Here is a 27,870-nt window from a genome sequence, read left to right on the forward strand (position 1 = left end):
TCATCTGAGCAGTGCTAGCGAGACTCGAGGCAGACCATGAGGGAGGAAGAGCGCATGTGGGGGCTGAACTGACACTGCAACCTAAAATTTCCGATTAGAGGTGCACATACACCTATAGCGGAGCACCCACAAGGACACTACTTGAAAAAGAAGCTGCATGTTTAGACAACTGATGAAATTCAGCACAAATAGGAGCAAGAAGGCTTTTATTCATTCTCAGTTTAGTACATTAATTTTTAAATTGCTCAAATTTCCCAAAGTTTTTCTAAATTATCTGTCTAGTACTACAAAATGGGCTAGTTTTTAAAAATCAGGCCAGGTTTTAGAAGATGCACTATGTATTTTTTTTATCAATTAAGAACATCTGGTCTGCTGAAGGTTAGAGTGTATCATCTCTGCTTTGAGTTAAGCTTGAGTAAAACCACTGAATTCTGAAAATGAAAACTCACTAATTACTGTAAAGGCAGGAGGCAAAAATAAAGGGACTTTTGGGAATGAGCAGTTAATTAACATTTTATATACAATTAGACATTATACCTTTAAAGTGTATTTAAAGAAAAAATTAAATACAGCAAATCCATCCCTTCTTCACAGGTGCAGAGGCTCCTCAGGCAGTAGAACGGATGTCGATTTGTTTGGAAAAGGGGCAAGGTTCCAGGAGCTGCTCACTCCTCATGTGGCACATAGCTTTGCAGCAGCCCTACACAGCGGGCAGGCAAGTGGATTCTCTGCTGCACTGATCCTTCTATGAAGGACGATTAGAGAGAACACAGCTTCAGCTGTTGGGTTTCAGTAGCCTTGGAGGTACACATCTGTCCAACACTCAAGCTGGCTCTTCATTTTAGGATTTAGAAAAAAAAATCTGATTTTGTCAAGAGTTACTGTACATATGCATTTTCTAAAGGTCTCAGCCTTGGTCTAACTCTGCTTCCATTAAAGTCAACCATTGACTTCAGTGAGAGCAGAGTTAGGCCAACTGTTTCATACTTCGACAATACAGGCTGGGATTTTCAAATTTAATCAACGTGTTGGTGATGATGTTTAGTATAAACCTAAATCTTTCCCCTTTATTACAGACTAAGCTCAGTGGAGAGATTTCTTCAGATCCCTTCTCCTTCTGCCCCACAACTCAATTAAATGGAATCAAAGATGACAAGATATCTGGAGGGGGGGCAAAATGACAAACAGAGGGAGGAAATGGGTTTAGTACTTAATTTTAATCATTTTCTGCACCTCACTGAACAACCTGGGCAGAAACCACCATTCCAAACTATGAAGTGAAAGTTTTGCTTGGAATGTTAAATTACCATAAGTCACACAAATGTAATGTGCTGGTAGTAACAATACCCTCCTTGCCCCACAAGTGTCACTCTTCATCAAGCTCCAGGCAATATCTTTTAAGGCAGACCCAACTACCATCAACTGAGCACTATGAAAGACAGCCACATAGCCATGTAATTGCTACCTTTGATGTACGTGTTAAACCATGAAGAGCCTGGGGATGTAACAGTGGATCCCTAGATTAAAAACTTTCAATTAAAAATATATCTTAATTTAAAATACTTAAATACTGCTGTTAAAATACAAATATCTGAAAGCCAAAAAAGTTAAAATTCAGTTTTGCTTTGAAAAGCGATTCAAACCAACTATTGGTTTAGTGTATCTGAGTGTCCATAACGAATGCCTTCGTTTACAGTGTATTTTTTAAACTGACAGCACTGGATATGCAGCCTATGTTCTAAAAAAAGCTAAGGTGGTTTCCTTCTTTGATATACATCACCATAAAAGCTAGCTGGAAAATAGAAATCCCCTCCCACCAACCCCCTTCCGTCCAAATGTTTTTTCTGGAAGGGGGGGGGCGAGAAATCATCCTGAACCACAACAAAATGGTCAAAAACGCAAAAAAAATTCACAGGAAGATGTTTCAAGAAAAAAAAATCCATTTTGGGAGAACCAAACTGGAATTTTTCAGTTTCCTGTCTTTAGCTTCCTTACAAATGAAATTGACAAGCCTTACAGCTAGGCTGCCAGAGAGGCAGAGAGCCAGGGCGCAGAGCCTCCCCTCTAGCTCCAGGGGCAGAGAGGCAAAATGATAGTCTCTGCCATAGCTGGGAGAGAGGGGGGAGTTTGAGAGACCAAGTCAGGGTGCTCAGCCTTGGCACCTGTCCTGGAAAGCTTTTATTAATTTCACTCACAGAAATTTAAATTGGCAAAAGCCTTTGAGGCCTAAAGCCAGGGAACTGTCATTTTGATTTTCCTAACAGAAAAACCAAAAGTTTTCAGCAAAGCTGAAACTTCCCACAGAAAGTTTCAGTTTGGCAAACAGGACTTTTTTTGGTCAGAAAATCATTCTGATGTAAGTTTTCTGATGCACTGTAATCAGTATCAGGGGCTTTGCAGGCTAAGCTAGGTTCTCAGTAACAACTTTCAACTCCATTGTCTTCAGGGGAATTACAAGGGTAAAAGATTGCAAATTTAGCAAACAAGTCTTCTGATGCACTAAGAGGAAGAGAATTCATCTTACATCACTAGCTGCGTTAGTTCTGCAGGGCTAACAAGTAAAAAACAGTTAAAATATTGTCACTAAAGGCAGCACATATGACCAAATATATCCGAGGAGCTATTCTGTTGAGTCAGTAAGTGCCATTAGACCAGGGTGCCATCCCAGCATCCATTCATTTTGCCGGTGTCATTTTCCAATTTGTCAGGCAGCACAGATGAATCCCTGTGCCATGACAGTCATCAATACAAACAGGATGATACACATGCACTTGGAGCTGTGCTGACAGATGGATTCAGGTCTGCAGTTTCATAGGGCTTTTGATGATGCAGCAATACAGCTAAGAGAGAAGGAGGATTAAAATTAAGCAGTTAGTTCTGCACAGCATTTATATAGAGCAGCTTTACTTGGTGGAGTGCTGCTTCTCATTTCAGCCAACTCCCAGTGACTACTGGTGGGATGAGATATTGATGCAGAACTGAGATGACCAGCAGTGGCTGCAGAACTTCACAGTGAGAAAGGCCACTTTCCTAAAGATCTGTACAGAGCTTGCCCCAGAGCTGCTGGAGCAGCAGAACACCAATATTAAGAGCTCCCCTCACTGTGGAGAAGCATGCGGCCATCACCTTCTGGAAGCTAACCCTCCCTGATTGCGAACAGGTCAGTAGTTAACCAGTTTGATGTTGGCAGTTCAACTGTTGGGGCTGTTCTGATGAAGTTTCCAATGCTATGAGGGTGCTGCTGTGCCATGTAATGAATCTTGGCAAGGCACAGGAGTTTGATGACTTTGCATAGATGGGGCTCCTGCATTGCATATGGGCTATCAAGGGGATCCACCTGCTTATTTTTTGCCCCTCCCACACCAAAACAAAGATTATCAACAGGAAGGGGCATTTCTCCATGCTGCTGCAGGACCTGGTTGATAACCATGGAAGAACCATCTGTATTCATGTGCAGGGGGCTGGAGGTCCATAATGCCAGGATATTTAGAAATTCAGGCCTCCTTGCAGGAATAGGCGATGCAATGTTTACTCCACAACTACTACAGACATTCATGGAGTTATGGTTCCTCCTGTCACTCTGGGAGACCAAGCTTATCCTCTGCTTCTGTGGCTCAAAGTCTTTTACTGTACACTTGGACATGAAAAAGGAGTAGTTTGATTTTAGCAGGAGTAGGTATAGAATGCTAGTGGAGTGTGTCTGGAAGGAAGGCTAGGAGGGTGGTGCCTTATGAGAAGGCTGGATGTTTATCATTAAGTGCCTCATCATAAGCACCTGCTATATTTTGTACATCTGTAAGAACAAAGGAGAGCCTGGAGGATGGGTGGGAGCAGGATGTGGCGAGACTTTCAAACCAGGCAGAAAGGGTGCTGCTGAACATGCCCCAAGTGGTCAAGGAAACAAGGTGAGGCACGCACTGTGCTCTTACTTTGAGGCCAGAAGTTGTTAGGGGTAAGGAGTATACTGTAACCAAGAAACAAACCAAGGTGTGTTTCATTTTATTAAGAGGTGATGGGGAGGAATATTATGCCATTTATGGATTGTGCTGTGCCTCACTGAAATTTTTCAGCCAAGCTGTACCAAAATGAATGTACTAAATTAAAGCCATCACTCCTACATTGCTTCTTTAATGAAACCAAAAACAATTAATCAAGACTGTAATACAAACTTAAGACGAATGGCCTCGGGGAAAGGCCAACCTAAGGTGTGCTCAAACACTCCTGTAGGGGATTCACTCGCTAGGGAAGAACAGTGTGCAAATGTCCTGTAAGTGAAAGGGTAGGTCCAGTAAGGAGTTCTCTATTTTGCAGGACCATTGGAAGGGTAGGGTGCAGTATTTGACCTCTGTAAGAAAAGGGACTTGAGCAGCTGTGTGTCTCTACATCATGTCCCTTTCCAGGGCTATCTGTTCCATTTTGATCTTTGGTGGAGGGGTTGCTTTCGGAGCATTTTCCACTCTGCCTTCAGGGCACTCTGGTAGGATGATTTCGATCAGACAGACAAACACACACACAAGTACTTATTATTCCACACCTAATCTCCACCCCTAAAAATGTTTCTTTCCCCACACTTTGGAAATGGCATTCCCTTCTCTTCCCCCTTGGAAGTGCCCTTTGAGTTTTCCAAGTTATTGCCGCATAGAAAGGGCATTCAGTGCAAAAGCTGGTATTGGGATGGCTGCTGGGCTGTACGATGGGTATGAGAGGCTGTACGCTTTCTGGTGAGTAGGGGACAGATTAGTAATTGCACATGCAGGCCGTCCTCTGTTGGAGGAGGTTACTCAGAGGCAAGTCAAAAGAGACATAGAAGGATCTTATTCAAAAAGGTAATAGGGAAAACTCTGAATGGATGTAGCACTGCTAATTGCCAGGACAATACCACCCTTCCACTCCACTGGTACAAAAGAAGAGGTGGGGGGGGTGAGAAAGAAGACATTAGCTAGATATGCAGTCCCAAGAAATCTGCTTTATTTTGCCATGTTTCAGTGGCTGTTTGCTCTATTGTCAGGGGGCTATTTGTGGAACTGCCTACCATATTCTCTGGTTTGGTGGAAATCTCGCTTGAAAAACATGCAGTCCAGTTCTTCATAGTATAGCCAGGCTCTGGGAGCATGATCCATGGTCTTATTCCTTGTCTTCAAGTACTTTGATCTTTGCTTTGACCTGTTACTGGTACCAGTTCAAGGAGCAGTCCCTTGCCTTCACTTGCTCGGACATTATCTTGTACATGTCTGCATTCTGGTGACTCTTCTCCAGCAGGAACTGAACATTAAGCTCTCCTATGGCAGTCAAATCCAAGATCTCTGAAGGGGTCCACATGGAAGTATGGTGGCAGTATGTCTACTATAATAGGTATGTAAACTCACTACTACCTTGTATCAAAAAGGGGTACACACTCCTAGCTGCCACTAGCATTTAAACAAAGAAGTGACATCCAGTCAAGATGACAAAGCAATGGAAAGCACACAGGTACAAATAAAAGACAGCTCAATCTATAAGTGAAGCAATCTACTCTGGGATAGTAGTTGGAATAGTTAGGACTGAGTCCACAAGAAACTTCAAGCAAACTAACTCATGGTGAAGTTACACTTGTTTTAAGGAGAATTACTTACTGCAACTTAATCACCAAATTTGGTTTAGAAATCAGTCGTGTGGATGCAATGCACTTTAAGGCAAAGTAGTTATTCTGATTTAACATCCCCATGTAAATAAAACTTAGACTAAGTGGAATTCTTGCATTTTCCTAGTTGCCTTGTGGTATACAATGCCACAGAGGAGATTGCGAGTGTGCTTATGCGCGAGAACACACCCAATTCCCCAGCAGCCCCAGAATATCTGGCTTATATCAGTTTCACGCTACTATTCTCACAAAAGCAATCCATAAACTAGCCATGCTTGGATGAGTTTTCACTCCTGGGTTTCTATGGTACAACAGCAGCGGAGTAATTTTTGAGGATGAAGGAAGTAGGGAAAGGGAGAAGAGAAGACAAACTCAGAACTAAACCCTTTCCCACATGAAGACTGGTGGTGCTAGGGAAGATTTCCTCTTACAGAGAAGTGCCGAAATTTTTACCTAAGGTATTTCAGTTTTAAATAACTTTAAAAAATCCTTTCCACTTCCCTCAAGTTTGCCAGTTCATCTTGCTACAGGAGTCTATCACAGGAGGCAGCAAACAGACCTGAAAACATGAGTTTGAGGAAGGGCGTGTGAGTTATTTTTTCCTTCTCCCTCTTAATAGGAGCTTAGGAGGGAAGGCTATGACAGCTACAGAAGCAGCAGAGGTAGTGACTCAAAGATGAGTGGATGTGGAAGCTGCAGAGAGAATACCTGAAAGATGCTTTGTTTGTATGTATGAAGTAGCACCTGAATGATCTGATGGAAGAGAAAATCACATCCCATCACAGGCCATTGGGCATATTTACCGCTAATAGTCAAAGATCAATTAATTGCCAAAATTAGGCTATCCCATCATACCATCCCCTCCATAAACTTATCGAGCTTAGTCTTGAAGCCAGATAGGTCTTTTGCCCCCACAGTTCCCCTTGGAAGGCTGTTCCAGAACTTCACTCCTCTGATGGTCATACACCTTTGTCTAATTTCAAGTCTAAACTTCCTAATGGCCAGTTTACATTCATTTGTTCTTATGTCCACATTGGTATTGAGCTTAAATAATTTCTCTCCCTCCCTGGTATTTATCCCTGATATATTTATAGAGGGCAATCTTATCTCTCCTCAGCCTTCTTTTGGTTAGGCTAAACAAACCGAGCTCTTTGGGTCTCCTTTCATAAGACAGGTTTTCCATTCCTCGGACCATCCTAGTAGCCCTTCTCTGTACCTGTTCCAGTTTGAATTCATCCTTCTTAAATATGGGAGACCAGAACTGCACACAATATTCCAGATGAGGCCTCACCAGTGCCTTGTATAATGGTACTAACACCTTCTTATCTCTACTGGAAATACCTCGCCTGATGCATCCCAAGACCGCATTAGCTTTTTTCAGGGCCATAATCACACTGGCGGCTCATAGTCATCCTGTGATCGACCAGTACTCCAAGGTCCTTCTCCTCGTCTGTTACTTCAAACTGATGAGTCCCTAGCTTATAACAAAAAATTCTTGTTATTAATCCCTAAATGCATGACCTTGCACTTTTCACTATTAAATTTCATCCTATTACTATTAGTCCAGTTTACAAGGTCATCCAGATCTTCCTGTATGATATCCCAATCCTTCTCTGTATTGGCAATACCTCCCAGCTTTGTGTCATCCGCAAACTTTATTAGCGCACACCCACTTTTTGTGCCAAGGTCAGTAATAAAAAGTTTAAATAAGATTGGTCCCAAAACCGATCCCCGAAGAACTCCACTAGTAACCTCCCTCCAGCCTGACAGTTCACCTTTCAGTATGACCCGTTGTAGTCTCCCCTTTATCCAGTTCCTTATCCACCTTTCAAATTTTCATATTGAGCCCCATCTTTTCCAATTTAACTAATAATTCCCCATGTGGAACCGTATCAAATGCCTTACTGAAATCGAGGTAAATTAGATCCACTGCATTTCCTTTGTCTAAAAAGAATTTACCACCTTCTCAAAGAAGGAGATCAGGTTGGTTTGGCATGATCTACCTTTTGTAAAACCATGTTGTATTTTGTCCCAATTACCGTTGACCTCAATGTCCTTAACTACTTTCTCCTTCAAAATCTTTTCCAAGACCTTGCATACTACAGATGTCAAAGTAACAGGCCTGTAGTTACCCAGATCACTTTTCTTTCCCCTTTCTTAAAAATAGGAACTATGTTAACAATTCTCCAGTCATACAGTACAACCCCCGAGTTTACAGATTCATTAAAAATTCTTGCTAATGGGCTTGCAATTTCATGTGCCAGTTCCTTTAATGTTCTCGGATGAAGATTATCTGGGGCTCCCGATTTAGTCCCATTAAGCTGTTAGAGTTTGGCTTCTACCACGGATGTGGTAATATCTACCTCCGTATCCTCATTCCCCTTTGTCATCCTGCCATTATCCCTAAGCTCCTCATTAAAGACTGAGGCAAAGTATGTGTTTAGATATTGGGCCATGCCTCGATTATCCTTAACCTCCACTCCATCCTCAGGGGTTAAGATATGGGATGTGGACTGAGGCTGAAGAGGGTCCTAGTGGGAGCAGGAAAGAATCCACTGATTGTCCTTCCCATGGGAAGGAATGTGAGAGCAAGATTCTTGTTGGGACACATCAAGGGAGACTATGCCAGGCTGGGGAAGATGCTTAAAGAAACAGTCTCAGGTGATCTTCATTGGGATTCTACATGTTGCTAGAGGAGGACAGAAAGGGAGAGAAGATTATGAAGATCAACAGTGGCTCAGGAAATGGTGCTATAAGGAGGGATTGTGGATGTTAGACTACTGAGAGGCATTCATGGACAGAAGACTGTTCGCATGAGATGCACGCCACCGGAGTAGGGCAAGAAATAGACTTCTGGGATGGAGGTTGACAACTGATTAAAAGAGCTTTAAACTAGGAACTCAGAGAAGACAATTGGAGATGGTGATGTAATCACTACATCTGATTAAAATACTGAGTGAGGAAAATCAGGTAAAAATACAACAATTGAGAAAGGAGCAGAGGGTAGGAGAATGGACAACAAAATAAAAAGATAGTGCCAGTACCAATGACAGTAACAGTGAGGTAGGAGATACTGGAAGTAAAATGACTACTAAATCAGGTTAGAAATATAGGTTAAGCCAAACAGAAACAATTACGATGTCTGTACACCAATGCAAGGAGCCTGGGTAACAAAATGGAGGAGCTAGAACTACTGATGAGGAAGTTATTATGTAGCTAATATAGGGATAATAGAAACATGGTGGAATAATAGTCAAGACTCGATTACAGGTATCAAGCATAGGCACTGTTCAGGAAAGAAAAGTAAAGGTGGTGGAGTAGCATGGTATATTAATGACGAGGTAGATTATAAAGAAATTAGAAGTGATGGAACAGATAAAAATCTGTTCAGGTCAAAGTCACTTTGGGGAAGAAAGATAAGAGGTTCCACTGGGATAACACTTGAGGTTTGCTACAGACCCCATGATCTGATTTGGATATGGCTAGAGACCTCTAATAGTTTTAACCGATATTCCTGGATGTGATAGCTGACAGATTTTTTCCCACTAAATAGTCACTGAACTAAGAAAAGGTGATGCTATTTTAGATTTAGTAAGCAGCAAGGACCTCATAGAAGAGCCGGTTGTAGAGGACAACCTTGGTTTGAGTGAATCCTGAGTTAATTCAGTTTAAACTAAAAGGAAGGATAAACAACAACAGGTCTGCAACTAGGGCCCTTGATTTCAAAACTTTAAAAAAAAAAAATGAAGGCAATTAGTTAGGGAAGTGGACTGGACTGAAGAAATCAAGGATCTGAATGTGAAAGAGGCTTCGAATTACTTAGTCAAAGTTGAAGATAGTATCTGGAGCCTGCATCCCAAGCAAGGGGAAAAATTCATAAGGTAGGGTTGCAGACCAAACTGGACGAACAAGCACCAGATTATTGAGAGAAAGCAAGAAACCTACAAGGAATGGAAGGAGGGATGGATCAGCAAGGAAAGCTACTTCTTGGAGGTCAGAAAGTGTAGAGAAAAAGTGAGAACTGCCAAAAACCAAGCAAAGTTGGACTTTGCAAAAGGAATTAAAACCAATAGTAAAAGGTTATTTTAGCCATATAAAGAAAACAATGAAAAAAGTAGGACCACTAAACACTGAGGGATGGGGTGGAGATTAAAGGTAATGTAGGTATGGTCTACCACTTAAATATTTTGCCTCAGTTTTTAATAAGAATAATGTGGCACTTGGGGACAGTGGCAGGGTGGCTAATGGGAATGAGGATATAGAAGTAGAAATTACCACAGATGGAAGCCAAACACAAACAGTTTAATGGGACCAAACTGGGCAGGCCAGATAATCTCCATCCAATGCTATTAGAAGTGGCAGCACATGAAATTGCAAGCCTAATAGTAAGGATCTTTAATGAATCCATAAACTTGTACCTATGACTGGAGGAACTGCAAATACAATGCCTGCATTTAAGAAAGGGAAAAAAGTGATCTGGGAAACTGCATACAGTTGGGGTCAAAGTAATAAGCCTGTAAGGTCTTAGAACAAATTTTGAAAGAGTAATTAAAGACAGAAACAAACAGTAATTGGGATGAAATACGTGTTTAAAAAGGTAAATCATGCCAGACAAACTTGCTCTCTCTTTAAAATAAGATTTCCTAGACAAAGGAAATGCAGTAGATCTTATCTACCTAGATTTCAGTAAAGGATTTGATCCAGTTCGAACTGGGAAATTAGTTATATTGAAGAAGATGGAGATTAATACGAGAATCAAAAGGTGGCTAAGGAATGGTTAAAGGGGAGACTACAATGGATCATGCAGAAAGGTGAAATGTCAAGCTGGAGGGAGGTTACTAGTGGAATTCCTCAAGGAACTATCTTGGGACCAAATCCTATAAACATTTTAATTCATGTCCTTGCAACAAAAATTGGGAGTGTGCTAATAAAATTTGCGGATGAGACAGTTGGGAGGTATTGCCAATATAGAGGAAAACTGGAATATCATACAGGATGGTTTGGATAATCTTGAAAACTGGAGTAATAGAAATGGGGTGATATTTAATAGTGCAAAGTGAAAGGTCATGCACTTATGGCTAACAAGAATTTTTCTATAAGCTGGGGACATATTAGTCCAAAGAGACAGGAGGAGGAGGAAGAGAAGGAGAAAGACCTGGGTGTATTGGTCAATCACAGAATGACTACGAGCCACCAATGTGATGCAGTTGTGAAAAAAACTAATATGCTCCTAGGATGCATCAGGAGCGGTATTTCCAGAGGAGACAGGAAAGTGTTATCATTATACAAGGCACTGATGAGACCTAATCCGGAAATACTGTGTGCAATTCTGGTCTCCCATGTTTAAGAAAGATTAATTCAAATTGGAACAGGTGCAGAAAAGGGCTACTAGGATGACCATGGGAATGAAGAACCTACTTCACAAGAGGAGACTTAGGCTAAACAAGTTATGGTCCTTAACAAAATGAAGGCTGAGAGGAGATATGATTGCTTTCTATAAATACATCAGAGGGATAAACATCAGCAAGGGAGAAGAGTTATTTAAGTTAAGGGCCAATGTTGGCATAAGAACAAATAGATATAAACTGGCCATCAACAAGTTTAGGACTGAAATTAGACAAAGGTTTCTAATGAGCAGAGGAGTGCAGCTCTAGAACAGCTTTCCAAGGGGAGCAGCAGGAGCAAAAAAACCTAACTTATTTCAATACTAAGCTTGCTAAGTTTATGAAGGGAATGGCAAGATGAAGTTGCCCGCAATGGCACTTGGCCCATCCAAGACTGCTAGTAGCAAATATCTCCATTGGCCGGAGATGGGACATTAGATGGCAAAGGCTCTGAATTACGAGAGAATATTCTTTCCCAGGTATCTGGCTAGTGGGTCTCACATATGCTCAGGGTCTTATGATCACCATATTCAGGGACAGGAAGGAATCCCCCCCATCCCTAGTCAGACTAGCAGAGACCTGGGGGTTGGGTATGTGTGATTGGGGGGGTTCAAGTTCCTCTGCAGCATGGGGCACAGGTCACTTCTTGGTTTGAACTAGATTAAATGGTTGATTCTCTGTAACTTGAAATCTTTAAATCAAGATGTGAATTTCTATAAAGCCCCATAACCTCTGGCTGAGTTACTGGAGTGGGTGGGTGAGGTTCTGTGGCCTGCGATGAGCAGGAGGTCAGGTTAGACAAACATGATGGTCACTTCTGGCCTTAAAGTCTATAGGAATACTTCACTCTGGGATGTCACCAATATCAAAAAATCTGAGGTTAATAGAAACCACTGGTCCCACAGGTTTCTGGAAAGTTATAGAAGTCTGATTCCTCCTCTTTCCCCCCCCCCCCCCCCCGGTCCCCTTCTCACAACATCTGCTGGCAAAATTACTCCCTGATTACCCTTTCCTCAGTAGTCTAATCAGTGGGAACGCTGAGCTGATGTGTTTATGTTTAGCTCAGTTCGTTTTCTGGTTTTGCAGTAGAACTGTAGCTCTACAACTGGGCAGGTGAGGAGTGAAGCCAAAAATAACCTTACTACAGATCAGTTCTTATGGACCATACATATAGTAAAACTTACACTCGACTATCTAATAAATCGTAAGTGACTACATCCATTATGCATCATTATAAGAAAAAAATCTGACTGCAAGAACTTAAAGGAATAAACTCGTTAAGTGGTTTCAGCTCTGCTCACTGGGCAAAACTACAATCAGGATTTAAAGTCAATAGCTGCATAGGGATTTCTGAACAGTAACTGAAGAACCCAAGACTTTCAAATATCCAAAGCTTAGGTTAAATCAATTGTTTACGTTTTGCCCAAGTTTCTCCCATAATTCTTTGGCCACTAAAATTTAGTGAAGATTGAGAGGTGCTCAGATACTACAGTAATGGGAACCATATAAGTACATGAGATAGACCTTATAAATTTAACCAAGTGCACTCAGTCATTATGCATTATTACATGTGTTATTTAACTTAAGTAGTATCCATTGAAAGCCTTTAGTCTAGGGTTTAAAATCAATTCTAAGGTTGCATTTTTAAAAGATTATAAAAATGGCTTGGATGAAAGCTGCAGTCTGAGTGGGAGAAGAGACTTCATTGGGAGAAAATTACATGTTTCAATTCACATCAGGACTACAAAGTTTCTTCAACAAGATCGCTGTAATAGCCAAGCACTTTTAAAAATTATTCATATGAAAATGTAAGATTTAAATTGAATAATCTTTAATTTTAAATTATCTTATTAAAAGTGGTTGATGGGATCGGAGAAGGCAAGAGCTGTAAAATTCAGACAGCTTTTTGAACCACTGCTTCTTTCACCTGACAGAGGTGGGTCTGGCTAAAAGTTAAATGGCTTCCCCACTGCCTACTAATTCCCTTCATCTCTCCATTCAGCTGGATCTGGCAGCAAACAAAGCAGATTTTCTACAGTAGATCAAACCACATTTGCTAGCCCAGATATGCTGTTCAGCAGGAGCATGGCTTGAAAGACCAAGGCAAAGCTAAGCAAGAGAATGGGATCATAGTAGTTTCAAAGGAAAACAGCTCAAGCAGGTCCTCCTTTGCCACCATCAGCTGGGAGAGAAGGAAGAAAAACGGGAGCGAAGCAGGTTTAATGGGAACATAAACACACCCTCAGACATAAGCAGATTTTTATGAGTGTCTGTATGACACAGATTAATAATTATGCTTAAATGCTTAATTGACTTTTTCCTCAATAAACCATTTTATAAGTGGAACAAACTCCCAAGGTGCACATTAATCAGCTAATTTAAGCATATCTTGGCTGTGTTTGAGGGACTGCTGTGCTTCAGCACACCCAAGATGTGCGTATATTGGCTGATTAACACTTGTGTGCCGTTGCTTGCATCACTAGCAAATTAAGCTTAAACTCGTGTAATCATACTACTTGAAGAGTAACAGCTCCTACCACAAAACAGACATCGCTATAAACAATACATCCAGGGACACACCTAGTTTGTTCCTCTTAAGCTCTATGATAAACCAATTTTCACTATTCCCTATGCCATGTCTGCTAATTCACCAGTAAAAAAAGAATTAGGAGGCTTAAACATTAAAACATTTTGGCTAGTAGCTTTTGTAACTGATCAACTTAAAGGGATATGTATCTATCCAGTTTTCAAAATGAATTTAAAATTGTATACTACACCCGCCCCCAAGTCCCTCTGACAATTCTTCTGATTCTGCAGTGACATTTTCCTATCATTTTAAATGTACTTCCTTTATCCCCTATTTCTGTGAAAGGCCCATCTGTCAAGGAGAACTGACCATGTACAAAGTGCAGTCAAACTCAAAGTGGGAAAAAACCCCTGAAAAGAAACCTCTTTCATTACAGTAATCATAGGTGTTATCTGCAAAACAGCAAGCAAGAGATTTCCAGGCAGTTTTCAATTTGAGAAGCATTCTCTCAGAAGGGGAGCATAAAAGTAAGCATATTTAGATTCATTCAAAACAATTTTCTTATAAGCTTGAAGAAAAATAACCCCAACAAAACAAAGCTATGAGTCACGATCAGCCAAGTCGTTCCCCCAACCTCTCCCACCAAAGTGTTTTTTAATAAAGGATTCAATTTGTATTATAAATACCAGTCACTTTGGTATCTCATTTAACTCTAAGGGGTGATTTCAAAAGCACTTGAGTGTTCCTAACTCGCTTGGGTGCTTTTGGAAATCTCACCCTTAAGAGTTATACAGCAATTAGCAAATAAACCAATACAGCATATTGCTTTGAGCCAAATTGAGGGAAAAAAAATAAAGGTACCATGTATAGAATATCAAACCATCTTAACTTTTAGGGTTACACTTATACAAACAGTAAGACTTATGAAAGCCGTCTTAAGCAATTGTTTTACAATATTATACAAAAGGGGACTACACAAGTGCAAAATACTGAGCAAGATCTTGCAAGTTAAAGGCCGCCATTGGGGGGAAAAAAACAACAAGTTGATTCAAAAATGACTGGCATAAGTTCTAGATTTCCAAGAAATTAGGTTTTTCAACTTTAAGAAAATTACAATAACTAAAACCTGAACATTTCGTCACTAATGCACTTCTGATGACTTAAGATTAAAGTGTAATGGAATTGGAAGATCTGGTATGGACATTCATTATCGGAGAGCAAAGTCTTTGCTTTCTTTCATAGCCTGCCACTGTAATTTTAAGTCTGTTTATAATTTGTACATAATGTCTGTCCAGCACAGAATTCAAGATTCTACTCTAATTGAACTATAACTATTTGTGGAAGTAGCAAGGTAATTAGCAAATAATGCAGACAGACTTTTTGGGGAGGCACACCCTTCTAGAGCAATATTCATACTGACTGTTTACAATAGCCGATTTAACTATTTAGATATAAAACATTAAAAACATATAGTGCTGTGCCAAACATTATAATTTAACATTCTAAATAGCTATGATCTCCAACTTAGCACAATGGAACTACAATTGTCAAACAGATTGGAAATGAACATAGCATTTTATTTTAAAAATTTCCTGTGATTCAGGAAAGCATTTAAGCATCTGACTTCAGTGGGACTTAAACACATGCTTAAGCATTCTTCCTGAATAGGGAGAGACTTCAGCACAAATTTAAGTGCTTTCCTGATTCATAGCCCAAGATTCCATACATTTCTCCACCCACTAAAAACTCTTGTAACAAAGTAAATTAAATATTTATCAAGGTATCTGGATCTATAAAAGAGAATAGATGTGTCCTACACATTTCTCTAAGTTGTTTCCTTGCTTACGTAACTGTAAAAAAAGACTTACATGGACAAGTTAGGAGATGGAACCCTACTATCATCAGCTAGGTTCCCAAGGTGGCTCGGCGTTGAAGTCGAACTGTTCTCTATAAAGCACTTCTCCTAGGCCTTCTGGATAGTTGTAAACCTGATCAGAGAGTTTGCCCTGTAGGAAAAATACATAGATAAATAAAATTGATAACTTAGGAGTAAACAACACTTTACTGTCAAACATGGAACTTCTGTTCTTAACTGCACTTTTAATATGGACTGCTGTCTCCTGTTATAGTAATCTACAACAATAATTTACAGAGCCTGTTTTTCAAAGCTGAGTGCACACACAAATGAGCATAAGGAAGTCAAATTGTCATCAGTGACATGTTTAACTATCAATAAATGTTATCCACCTTATGGCCTCTTGACATTTATGCCTCCCTAGAGCCTCCTCCCCTTACTGTTTCACTTAGGGTGACCAGATAGCAAGGATGAAAAATCGGGACAGTGGGTGGGGTTAATAGGTGCCTATAAAAGAAAAAGCCCCAAATGTCCCAATTTTATAGGGATAATCCTGATATCTGGTCACCCTAGTCTCACTACAGTAGTGGTCATCTCCCATATTCCTCAGGAGAGCCTCAATCCCCTCCCAAAGGGGCTCTGAGAAGCACAGGAGGTCAAAGCAATGTGTGATGATTGAAATTGGGACTACGGGCAGTGGATACAAGGACAAAACATAACAATCCGTGGGTGAGGGAGATGGTGGGAAGTACACAGGAGAATTAAGCTTTAGGATGGAGTGACATAAGGGGGTATGGGACTGTAATGGTCATAAGGTGGTACACATGGAATTTAATAGTCATTTTTGAGGGGATTAGCAGAGTCAGAAGTGGTGCAAAGAGCACCACTGTTCTGATAGCCCACCTATGATGAACTACAGGTTTGTTAGAACAGATACTCTTTGAAGAACTTCCCATAGTTCATGGGCCTGCAGTCCCTCTCTCAAAGACCACATTTAATTAATCTAAGTAGAGATGCTGAATCCACCACAAGTCCTCAAAGAGTCAAAAACATATTTTCCCAATTCCTACCCAGCTCTAATCAGTCCCCACCCTCAAGTGGGTACATATCTTCTAGGCCCTCCTACAGTGCTCTCACTTCCTCCCCACCCACCCGCATAACAGAGAGTGGTTGGGGATGTATTCTGGGGGCAAAGTTGGGGGCCTTGAGCTATGGGGAGGCCAGAGTCTGTGCATCAAGAAACTGGCAATTTAATTGGCCCTTAAAGGGCAAAGCTATTAAATACAGATCCAAAAGTCAAACTAAAGTCTTGTCTACAGAGGGACAGCAAAGATAATTAATTCAAATTAAAGGTGTGAAAGTGGCATAGTTAAACTGCATTAAACCACTGCATGAACACATTCATTCTTAATTAAAGTGGCCTTAGTTTGGTTTATTTCAATTCACCTTGAAAGTGAATTTAATCCTGCTTAGTTTAATTCACTTCCAAAGTGAATTGAAATAAACCAAACTAAGGCCTCTTCCATTCTGAGTAACAGCATCCACACAGGAATTTAATGCAGTTTTACTAATACACTTCAAATTCACACCTTTAATTTTCTTAGCTGTCCCTATGTAGACATCCCCTTAGGTGTTAAAATATGGGGTTTATATACCTGAGTTCAATTACAATAGTCATTTCGAAAAGTGCTGTAATGGGTAACAGTGGAGTTTAAACCAGCCCTGCTTACACAAACTGAATTCTTCACAGGTACAAACTAAAAGTGGCTGTCACATTTTAAAATAATTGCAATAACCAATGTAAGCAAACAGGTCATCTGGAAACCTGGGACATGCGGAGATTAAGAAGTGTGTGGTAATCCATGGTATAAAATACAGAGTACTACTGATATTTAATAAAAGTAAATCTATATTAAACTGAAAAATTTGAATACATATGGGCTACCAAAAATGGCTATCCTTTATCACATAATGGTCTTTTCAACCATAGCAGTTGCTTATATATGTATTGGCCAGGATAAATGAGCAAACAGGAGAATTATGCTAGTTCACATTACATAATTTGCACTCCAAACATATCATCTTTCTTTCCATCCCAGCAAAGGCATAACAGCAGTGCTGTAGTGGAATCTCGTTAATAAAATGTCATTACTTTTACAATACAAACTATAGAACATTTACTAATACAGTTATGAATATTAAAACTGAACTACACTTGTTAAAAATGAATTGGGATTCCTTACTTCTAGCTGACTGACTGAAAGTTACTTTTCATGTTCAGTTAACTTTAATTTTTCCATTGCAATTATTTAAATTAAAGCTAAGCCAATAAAATTACCTCTCAAACTATTGGCATACGAAATATTTGTTTTAAAATCAAGTGTTAATTTCACAAAAGCAAAATGTTTAAATATCTACACTATTTTTGGATGCTGTTCAAAAATGTGAACATCTGTATGCTGCTTTCAAACTGAGAACACTTACAGCACAACAAGTCTCTTAAAAACAGGTGTTGCAAGCAGAAAAGATGACCTTTACTGCAGTACGTAAAAGGCCACAATACAAGCAAATATGATCTGCAGTACAGTCAAAATGAATTTTGCCACATGCCACAAGGAGCTGGGGGAGAGCAGGAGAGCCAGTTTCCTTGGAGCTAGAATAAAAATTGACAATATTCCCTAGCGATAACTTTGTGTTGTGTTTTAGAGGAATGCACTGGAATTTTACTTTAGCATTTTAAGTCCTAAACTCAGGATTTCCCCCACACACACACCTTGTCAGTGATCTCAACTAATGTATAGAAAGTACAATTTCACTTCTCATGCACGAGTATTTAACTGTATCAAATATCCATAAAGGATAGAACAGCATTAATGAAGTCTGACTTTTGAAAGAATTTTATTCTAAGAGGTAAAGAATTTAATGAAAATGTTCAGTTTTCCAGATCAAAATAGGACAGTGCCAAAATGTCAAGTACTACATGCTAACATTTCAAGCAGGGTTGCCACGTCCCTAATTCTTCTGGGCAGCATAGATGAATTAAAGGAATTGCCTCATGTCCAGACTGAAATGCTTGATTCTTCCCTATTTTTACTGAAGGTCTCAAAAGTGGCAATAAAAAAAAATGGTCTTTACCAAAAGAACAAGTTTTCAGTCAAGGAATTTTTTTGCAACTAAATGCCTAGTAGCTGTACTTTGCCTTATAACACTTATAAAATCATCCATTGTCCATATCATCTTATGAAAAACTAAAGGCACTGAACTAAAATATCCAGGGCCCAAACCCCTACAATCCAGAATCATATGACTCACAGCACTAGTTGGCACACTTAGCAGAGACAGCATGAAGTGCATGGGTCATGGAAACAGAACTATCCCTGTTGTCCCTAGATCCTTTCAAGATCAGTGTTGAGGCATGCTGGTAGGACAGCGTGTGGGAAGCTTGCCTTCCTTGCTGCCCTGCAGATCAAAGTGTCTTCTGTTGCCAGAGCTATCCATCTGACTCCCTTCACCAACACTAAATCTACAATTACTTTTAAACTGAAGCTTATGGCTTATGTAAATTAGCTCATTTATTTACATAAATACTTAATGAAAATAATGTAATGTCCCTAATTTCCCCCCCCCCCCCCCAGGTGACACTCCTAATCCCCCTCTATGGTAAGAATGGTGCAATTTATTACACAGAATATTCACATCAGCATCAAGCCCACTAAGGAAAATATTTGAGACTCAAAACTAGCCAAGGTATGCAGTCCCCTTTTAATTTTACAGTGTAGGCTGGGGCAGCCAGAGGTACAGCTTATTGTAGCTCAGTTTCTCCAATACAGAAGGATTCCCCCGGAGGAGAAACATTTACATTACTATGTTACTACCAAATCCTGTCCTAGCCTCAGAAGCAGCCACAATCCCCTCCTCCCCACAGACTTGGAGTTCAGTGCTGCCTGTCTGACACCCCGCTGGGAAATAGAGAGAGATGGCGGGCAGAAGAGCACGCCTGCTGGAGCTGCTTTGGGGAGAATTGCTGTTCTGTGTATACGAGGCAGAGCAGGGAGGGGGCATTCACTCTTGCACTCACTGCAGTCTGAGACACATGGGGGGGGGGGGGAAGAGAGAGGCAATGTCGCAAGCAGCCGCGACGGCAGCAGCATTGTTCGCATGGTGACAGGAAGGAAAGAACCAGACTGGACCAGTCCAGACTGGAACAAACCCCTCCTCCCCTTCCACCACCATTATTCACGACAAAAACCGGCTGAAATGCTGTTGTGTCTCACATTCACCAAGGGAAGAACAGCAAGCAAGTGCATTATCTCTAGAGCTGGCAGCCCTCACAAACTCGGGGGAGGGGAGAAGAATTGGGGCAACACTTCAGCCCACTCACATATAAGCATGCAGTGTAAAAGAACAAGTCAGAGCTCTGAGTAGAGGCCCAGAGAAAGGAAAGCCAGAGCTAATCCATTTCATAATTGTTATACAGCCACTTCCCACAGCTACTGACACAATGCAGCTGTATTCCACTGGGGCTACCCAAACAAGCTATGCTGAGCCACCAGAGACTGCTGTAGACAGGGTCTGAATTGCAGCAAGTGGGAAATCGCTGTAACAGAACTTTTGCTCCTGTGTACTGTCACTTCTTGGTTGTGCAGGATGTTGCACAGCAGAAGATACATATCAAAAAGGATTGAAAGAGGTTTAGACTTGTTTTCCTCTGATATCCACAATTTGGATCCACCCTTATTGCAGTTACACATTTGTTCTGACTACCGAGTCAGCCAAGCTTATATTTTGTATGGATGGCAGTGTGCTAACAGTGAGAACATGAGTCTTCCAAACCCAATCACCTCATACACGTGTGCGCACACTTGCAAGTATAATACAGTCCCCACCATGTTGCCTCTACATGTGTGTATAAAAAGCCCTACAGTTCCCTCACCATCTCCCCTTTGCATGCTCACCCCCCACTTCACAATCTGGCTCTTCTCTCTGCTAGCACCCCCTTCCAATGAAGCAGGTGATGGGACCATGACACAAACACACCCAGCTGACACCACTCTGAGAATACACTGACAGCCAGACCCCCTTTGTACACATTCTAACAGCCGCTGAGTAGTGACTCAGTCCTCCTTCATACACTTTCCACAGGCCACCACTGTGACCGAGAAGGACATAACCAATCAGACCAAAAGGACTCCCAAGGCAGCCAAAACAGTGAAAAATGGGCTTAACCGAGACACTTCCAAAAGAACTGGTGGGCAGCAGCAACCCGGTTACTGTTAGCCTGACAGACTGGTGGAGGGGAGGGGAGAATGTGTGTGTGTCCTTGAGGCAACAAGGGAAGGAGAGATTGTGTCTGAGGTTGAGCATGATTGCTAAGCAGGATAGAGGGGGTACGGAAGAGCATTCTTTACCCACTGGCATATCAGCATTAAGTCAATGTGCCCAAGACATTAAGACCCCCAGGTGAGGGCTAGAGCAGGCCACTTGTGCAATATCCTCAACCCCTACTCCTCCCACTGCTGCCACATGAGCTTCACACATGCCCCGGTCACGAACCCCATTAACAAAGGCAGAGCATAAAGATCTCATTGGGGGTTACCAACTGCCAGCACCCACAACATGGCTCAAGTGATGGGGATAGGAAAAGAGATGTGACACCACAACAGAACCCGGATGGATAGTCACAGTTACACAGACATACAACATGGCCTCTGAGAAACAAGAGAAGAGTCTTTGCCATGCTACAAACACCCTCTTCTGCTCCCTTGTCCTCCTCTCCTGTCTAGTCAGGCCTTCTTTACTGATCAAAACATCTAGTTACAAACCTATTTCCCTATGCCCCCCAAAATGGCATTCTGAGTGTCAGTTTACTAACTGTAAAGAGAATCAGTGAAAACCCACATGGGAGGGAAACAACACTACTGAGCCAGGGCAGCTCTGACAAGGGGAAGTGATGATGAAACAGCTCCTGCTACAAGGACTATTCCTGGGGGGAGATGGGGAGGGGTCTTTTCACTGTTCTTAAGTAGCCAGGTCAAGAGACTCCCCTCTCCTCCCCCACCCCCAAAAAAAGGGCATCGAGCAACGCAGAAGCAGCTGGAGGAGGAGTCCGCTATTACTGCTAACTGACCCACTTCAGACTGAGACACATCACACACAGCCACCCAACCCCCTCCACAGGAATCCGCCATGTTAGAGCAGCTGCTGAGCCCCCTTACATAGTCACATTTGGGTCTGTGGCTAGTCTCCTCTCCCCCCCCTCCCCGAACAGATACATCAGCCACCGTACAGCAGCCCCTAGATCCCCGCTCTCCCCCCCCACACACACACGGGTGTCCGCCATGTTCGAGAAGCGGCTGCTGAGCACCCTCCACACACACATTCCCTTGCTAAATGTGCAACAGCACCTCACTCCTGGCCCGCTCCGGGAGGACACGCCAGCCCCGCATTCAGCGGCAGAGAGCCGCAGCAATGCGTACCGGGGGAGGGGGACAAATCTGACTCATCCCCTTCTTCCCGACTACCGCTGCTGGGAAGGGGTGCTGCCCACGGCTCCCCCAACCCGCCACTGCTGCCGAGAACCTGCAGCTCACGCCTCCCACAGCCGCTGCTCGGCGCGGGGGTGGCCGGAGGTCCGCGGATCCCTCCTGAGGATAGAAGCGGTGCTTGGATCCCCCGACCCCCCTTCATGCGGGGAAGGGGACAAACAGCCCCCGCTGTTTCTGGGGGGCTGGAGCCTGCGAAGCCCTAGGAACTTGCCCTCCACCAGCCGGGAGGTCTGGAACCAAAAGCCCGCAGAGCCCGGCTGGGCCCGTCCCACCCCCCACAAGTCCCAGGCTTGGGAGAGCGTCTGCTTCGCAGCTGCCAGGGTTGGAGGCGTGGGGGTCTCTGCTCGCCACAGTGCCCGGGGGTTTGGGGCTCTCGCTTTCCACCCCCACCCCGTGGCCATACTAAAAAGGGATGTACCAGCATTTGGGGGTATCTCCCCCACCGGCCCCTGCGCGGCAATGCGCAGTGCCGGAGGGCAGGGGGTCGGCCTGCACCCCCCCCCACGCCGTGTCCCCGGGGGTGGGGGGTCTCCCTCCGCCCTGCCCCCAGCCCGGGTACTCACGTGCGACAACGGCCCGAAGGATTTGGTAAATCGTCTTCGCTTTTTAGGCGGAATTTTTAAAGAGGGATGTGGGAACCTACAGCAGAAATACAGGCGGCGGCAGCGGCGCCCTCCAGGGCCATAGGCTGCGGGGGCGGCCGGCGGGGGGAGCGCAGGGCAGCGCTGGGACGGCGGGGCACGGGCGCGGAGAGACGGGCAGGCCGGGAGCGCGAAGGGAGCGAGCCGGGCAGAGCGGGGTGGTGGCGGCCAGCCGGGCAGGGACACGCGCAACAACGCCGAGCAGACAGGAAAGAAGAGGAGGGGGCGCCGCAGCCCGGCACTTATAGGAGGAGCGGGAGGCGGCGCCACGCGTCACAAGCATGGGGGAGAGGGCGGTGTCTGCCGCGGGCCAAGCCGGTAACCCGCATCCTCCCGCCTCCACTACCCAAGGCACAGCGCTCTGGGCGGGCCTGGGGCGCGTGCGCCGGCAGAGAGCCGGCCCCGGCCCCTGCCCTTTGCCCCTCAGCTGCCGACTGGGCTTCCCTTTGCCCGGCGAGGCCGCGAGAGCGCCCAGCCAACAGGTGGGAAACTTGAGGTAACCCAGCCCCGGAGCTGCAGCCGGGCCTGGCCCCTACAGCCCGGGCGGCAGTGTTTTCCCCAGGAATTGTAATGGGAAGGGGGGATGGAATATTGGGGGGGAGGGTCAGGGCCGAGGAGGGTTGAGACCATGAGGGTGAAGGTGGGCTGTATGGCACCATAGTAAAAACTGAAAAATGTTTCACGACCATTTTATGAGATTTAACTCATGTTTTAAAATCATCACAAAAATTAAAGTTGGCTACTCAAGCCTACTGTGAAGCATGACATCTACATCCATCTTGGTTTCTTGTTGGAATTTTGCACAATTCTTTGGTGTCTTCTTGTGTGCCCGTCACTTCCAGTCCTTCATGATATGTTCATGATCAGGCAGAAGGCAACTTCTTTCAGAACACAAAATTCTATTCAATGAGGAAAAAGAACTCTCAACTGTAGCTGTTGTGACTGGGAGCAGCAAGAGATGAATTTCTACTTCTTTCGTCCCAGGAAAAATAGCACAAAAATTAGGTTGAACCACTAGTGATGATAAAGAAGTTGAAGTTAAATCTTCATTTGTTTGTCATATGATATTCCACTCTGTGTTCAAAATTTTCTATTCTGTCCTGATCACATCATAGCCCCATGGCTGGTAGTGCCTCACTCCACTCAACTGTAGTTATAAGACAGGCATCTGTAAAAGCTATGTAGAGGTTGAGTAGAATCCAGAAATAGCTATTGTAGATTTGTAAGAATCAAGTCTGTGTACTTTTTCAGCTGGCTTAACAAACACTTCTTGTCCTCTTCGCTTAAGGACCTTCATTAGTTTACTTCTGGACTGAAATCTTTGCTTCTTCTAGTACATTTTCAATGGATATCTCTGATTGATCCAAGGGTAGTTTCTATTGCTTGACAAAGATCTACTACTGTTGTAGCAGATGCCTGGATGACATTGTTTAATGACCCAAGTGGTTTCAACAATAGACTTACAAGAGAGAGAATGGTGATAGTCTTCTCTGAACTAAGTAAAAAAAAGTAGTCCACCATTCTCATTACTTAGATCTGTCCTATCTTGGTGGATACTTTCCAAAGCCAGTAATAATGATTGCAGTAATTTTAAGACAACAGCCAAGAATTGCTCATGAGAAAGCCGGCAGGTTTTCCAAGGTTTGAACTTCAGTCCCAGTGTATCTTCTATTTGTTTCCAAGACTTCAGTCTTTTAGGGGATGTATCACTCGGTGATTCCCTATTCTGTTCATTCCCTCTGAAGCACCTGGAATAGTCACTGTTGGAAGACAGGATACTGGGATAGATGGACCATTGGTCTGACCCAATATGGCCGTTCTCACATAAAAAATAATAATAATAATAAAGTTTAGTACAGAAACTCCCCAAGATAATGACCTCTTGAGATAGCAATGATGTGAGATAATGACCTTGGCAAATAATGCATTTTAAAAATCTTGGCCTACTAGGAAATGTATATTTATATAAGTTTACCAGTCACAAATCTAGCATTCTGGAGCGAAGTCACTAAAACATAGTCCAATGCTCTGACCGCTGTTATTTGTTGTGCCACCGTTCACTTTACCGCTCTGTCCCCAATGTCCCTGCACTGTCACCTTCTGCTGCCACCTGCCACTGTGACCTCTGTGAGTCGGTCTCTCGCGGTTCCATCCAGCTCTCAGTGATTTCAGCTCTCACTGGGGGAACCTCACTGCTAGTTCAGGCTGGGCTGTCTCTTCCACAGAAACACTGTCCCACAGCAGGTCTAAGCACTTAGACCTGATTATCAGTAATTTCAGCTCTGGTGGTCACTTAACAAACCAAAAGACTCTATGGAGCCTAATCATCTCTCTCTCTAAACAGGAGAGAGGGGCAGGTCAAATAGTGCCTGTGACTCTTTGGCAGAGCCCACACCACCAAGCAAAACACCTGTGCCCTACCCTCTCTCTCTTCACTAGGATATAGCATCCAACTCTCCTGCTTAGCAAGTGCAGTTCAGTTGAGGATGACCAGTGCTTAATTTGTAATGAAAGAGGTGCTGGGGCTCAAGCAAGTTTGTTACTTTCATAACTGATGTGACAAGCCCAGAGGTCCCAGAACTATGAACTGCCAAGCCTAGAGGTGCTGAGGCTCTGCCCTGGCAAGCCCTAGCACAAATTAAGCACTGAGGGAGACCCCCTCATTCAGTCAGGCTAAGTACAGTTTGCTGCCCTTTACTCATACAATAAGGATAACAACATTTCATGACTCACACATTTAATACTTAAGTGATTTGTAACCCAACCCCAGCCAAAATTGATCACTTGGGCAGCATAGCTCTGTCTGCTGGATACCTAGGCAGAGTAGGTGTGTTCATGTAAACACAGTCTGGTCCTGAAGCCTTTCCACCCACCACTGGCTCATCATTAGCTGTCAGGGGAGAGCTCATTCAGACCTTGCTTATAAATAATAATTTGAAATTATTAGGTAGGCCAGTATAGCCAAAACAAATGTGCCGACATTGTCATAAATAACAGCTGTATGAGGAAGCTAGTCTTTGTTCATACTTTTCAAACCCATTATGCTTTCTCAGGTACAAGTATTTTCTCATATACTGCATATGCTTTTAAAGTGTGTATTAATGTTTCAATTTCAATTCAAATTTCCAACCAATGACTAAATTGGCAACACTGCATGTAACTGGGGGGTGTTGGGGAAATTCGGGGGGGTGTCTAAGGAAATCCTTGCTGGGCAGCCTCCCCCCAGCAGCGGCCGAGAGGGATTTGCTCCGTTCCCTGAGGGGCTGCAGTAACGTGAACCGGGGCCTCAGGCAGCAGGGGGAGGCCCCAGCCCTGTTGCGGCTCAGACTTCAGAGGCATGGAGGAGGCTGAGGACCGCAGTGTGATGGGGGTGGGGTAGAGGAAAATAGGGCCATAGCCAGTATCTACTTGGGGCCTCAGAGCGCCTCAGCAACTCCCGGGCTCACCCTCTGGACCAGCAGGGTATCCCGGGGGGTGGGGGAAGACAGGCTGGCTACTGACACACCCACCCTGTGAGGGGGCAAAGGAGGAAACAACTCACTAGGATATCATAGAACTGGAAGGGACCTCGAGAAGTCATCTAGTCCAGTCCCTTGCACTCAAGGCAGGACTAAGTATTCTCTAGACCACCCCTGACAGGTGTTTGTCCAACCTGCTCTTAAAAATCCCCAATGATGGAGATTCCACAACCTCCCTAGGCAATTTATTCCAGTGCTTAACCACCCTGACAGTTAGGAAATTTTTCCTAATGTCCAACCTAAACCGCGCTTGCTGCAGTTTAAGCCCATTGCGTCTTGTCCTATCCTCAGAGGTTAAGAACAATTTTTCTCCCTCCTCCTTGTAACAGTCTTCTATATACTTGAAAACTATTGACTCATATTTAGCTTGTGATCCACTATGACACCCAGATCCCTTTCCGCAGTACTCCTTCCTAGGTAGTCATTTCCCATTTTGTATGTATGCAACTAATTGTTCCTTCTTAAGTGCAGTACTTTGTATTTGTCCTTATTGAATTTCATCCTATTTACTTCGGACCATTTCTCCAGTTTGTCCAGATCATTTTGAATTTTAATCCTATCCTCCAAAGCACTTGCAACCCCTCCCAGCTTAGTATCATCCACAAACTTTATAAGTGTACTCTCTATGCCATTATCTAAATCACTGATGAAGGTATTGAACAGAACTGGACCCAGAACCAATCCCTGCGGGACCCCACTCATTATGCCCTTCCAGCACGAATGTGAACCATTGATAATTACTCTCTGGGAACGATTTTCCAACCAGTTATGCACCCACCTTATAGTAGCTCCATCTAGGTTGTATTTCCCTAGTTTGTTTATGAGAAGGTCATGTGAGACAGTATCAAAAGCCTTACTAAAGTCAAGATATACCACATCTACTGCTTCCCCCCTATCCACAAGGCTTGTTACCCTGTCAAAGAAAGCTATCAGGTTGGTTTGACACGATTTATTCTTGACAAATCCACACTGACTGTTATTTATCACCTTATTATCTTCTAGGTGTTTGCCCACTCCAACCCCCAGCCAGCCATGGGGCCAAGGAGAAGGAAACAACTGAGCACTGCATCTGCCCATGGCAGCCCCGTAAAGGGACCAAGGATAAGGAAACAACTTACCATCGTATCTTCCCAACCTCCAACCCACTTCAGCAAAGGCACTGAAAATGGAAGAAGCAACATATTACTAGAGCATCCTATTCACCTCTACTTCGCAACGGGAGCAGGGGGGAAAGGAAGCATGAAGTCTGATTGTCACTCACAAGGAGTGGGGTGGTACCAGTTTGTTAAGAAAATAAAGGACTGCTCCATGAAAAATGTCAGGCAAAAGTAATTGTTAAAGGACACCAGGCCACAATATTTTTATTCATGGAACAAAAGTTTACACAGTACAAAATAATTAATTTATGTCAAAGGGTCTGATTGTTGGCATAATTATTGCTTGAAAACACATTTTATCTGATTCAGTGTTTTGTGGTAGTTCCTTATTGGAAATGGGTCATGGACCATTAGGCATCAAATAAAAGGCATTTCTCAAAATACAGAACAGGTGGGCAGCCATGCATCACTTCCTTATGGCAGCTTGGAGCCCTGCTTTTGATTGGAGGCCCCCACAAAAATAATGTCGCTCTATCCATTTGGAAGCAGATGTCATGGCAGAAACTAGGTCTTTAAAGTCCATCAGCAGCCTCATTCAGTGAGCTAATGACAACCTATTAACTGACTGACTTCACTAAGCATTAATAGGCTGTTATTAACTCTCACTGAAGAAGGCTTTAATC

At 43.1% G+C, this 27,870-nt stretch overlaps 1 protein-coding gene and 1 long non-coding RNA gene across 3 annotated transcripts in view; one reads left to right on the forward strand and one right to left on the reverse strand.

Annotated features, from left to right (window-relative positions):
- The window catches only part of AZIN1 (antizyme inhibitor 1), a 54,038-nt gene extending 31,354 nt beyond the window's left edge, over positions 1-22,684 (reverse strand). Inside the window, exons 1-2 of one of the 2 annotated variants that reach the window (XM_024208940.2) lie at positions 22,495-22,684; positions 15,400-15,537 (exon numbers count right to left, since the gene is read on the reverse strand). The gene's annotated coding sequence lies outside the window, so the exon portion shown is untranslated. The remainder of the gene's footprint in view (positions 1-15,399; positions 15,538-22,494) is intronic. The other variant, XM_024208941.2, reaches the window with a different exon arrangement.
- Positions 22,685-22,967: 283 nt separating this feature from the next.
- LOC112112870 lies at positions 22,968-27,239 on the forward strand. Its single transcript, XR_002908641.2, has 2 exons — positions 22,968-23,054; positions 27,093-27,239. It is a non-coding gene; the product is annotated as an uncharacterized LOC112112870 (long non-coding RNA).
- The last annotated feature ends 631 nt before the right edge of the window (positions 27,240-27,870 follow it).

Source organism: Terrapene carolina, unplaced genomic scaffold (genome assembly GCF_002925995.2).
Source record: "Terrapene carolina triunguis isolate 2854851 unplaced genomic scaffold, T_m_triunguis-2.0 Scaffold58, whole genome shotgun sequence".
NCBI lineage: Eukaryota > Metazoa > Chordata > Testudines > Emydidae > Terrapene > Terrapene triunguis.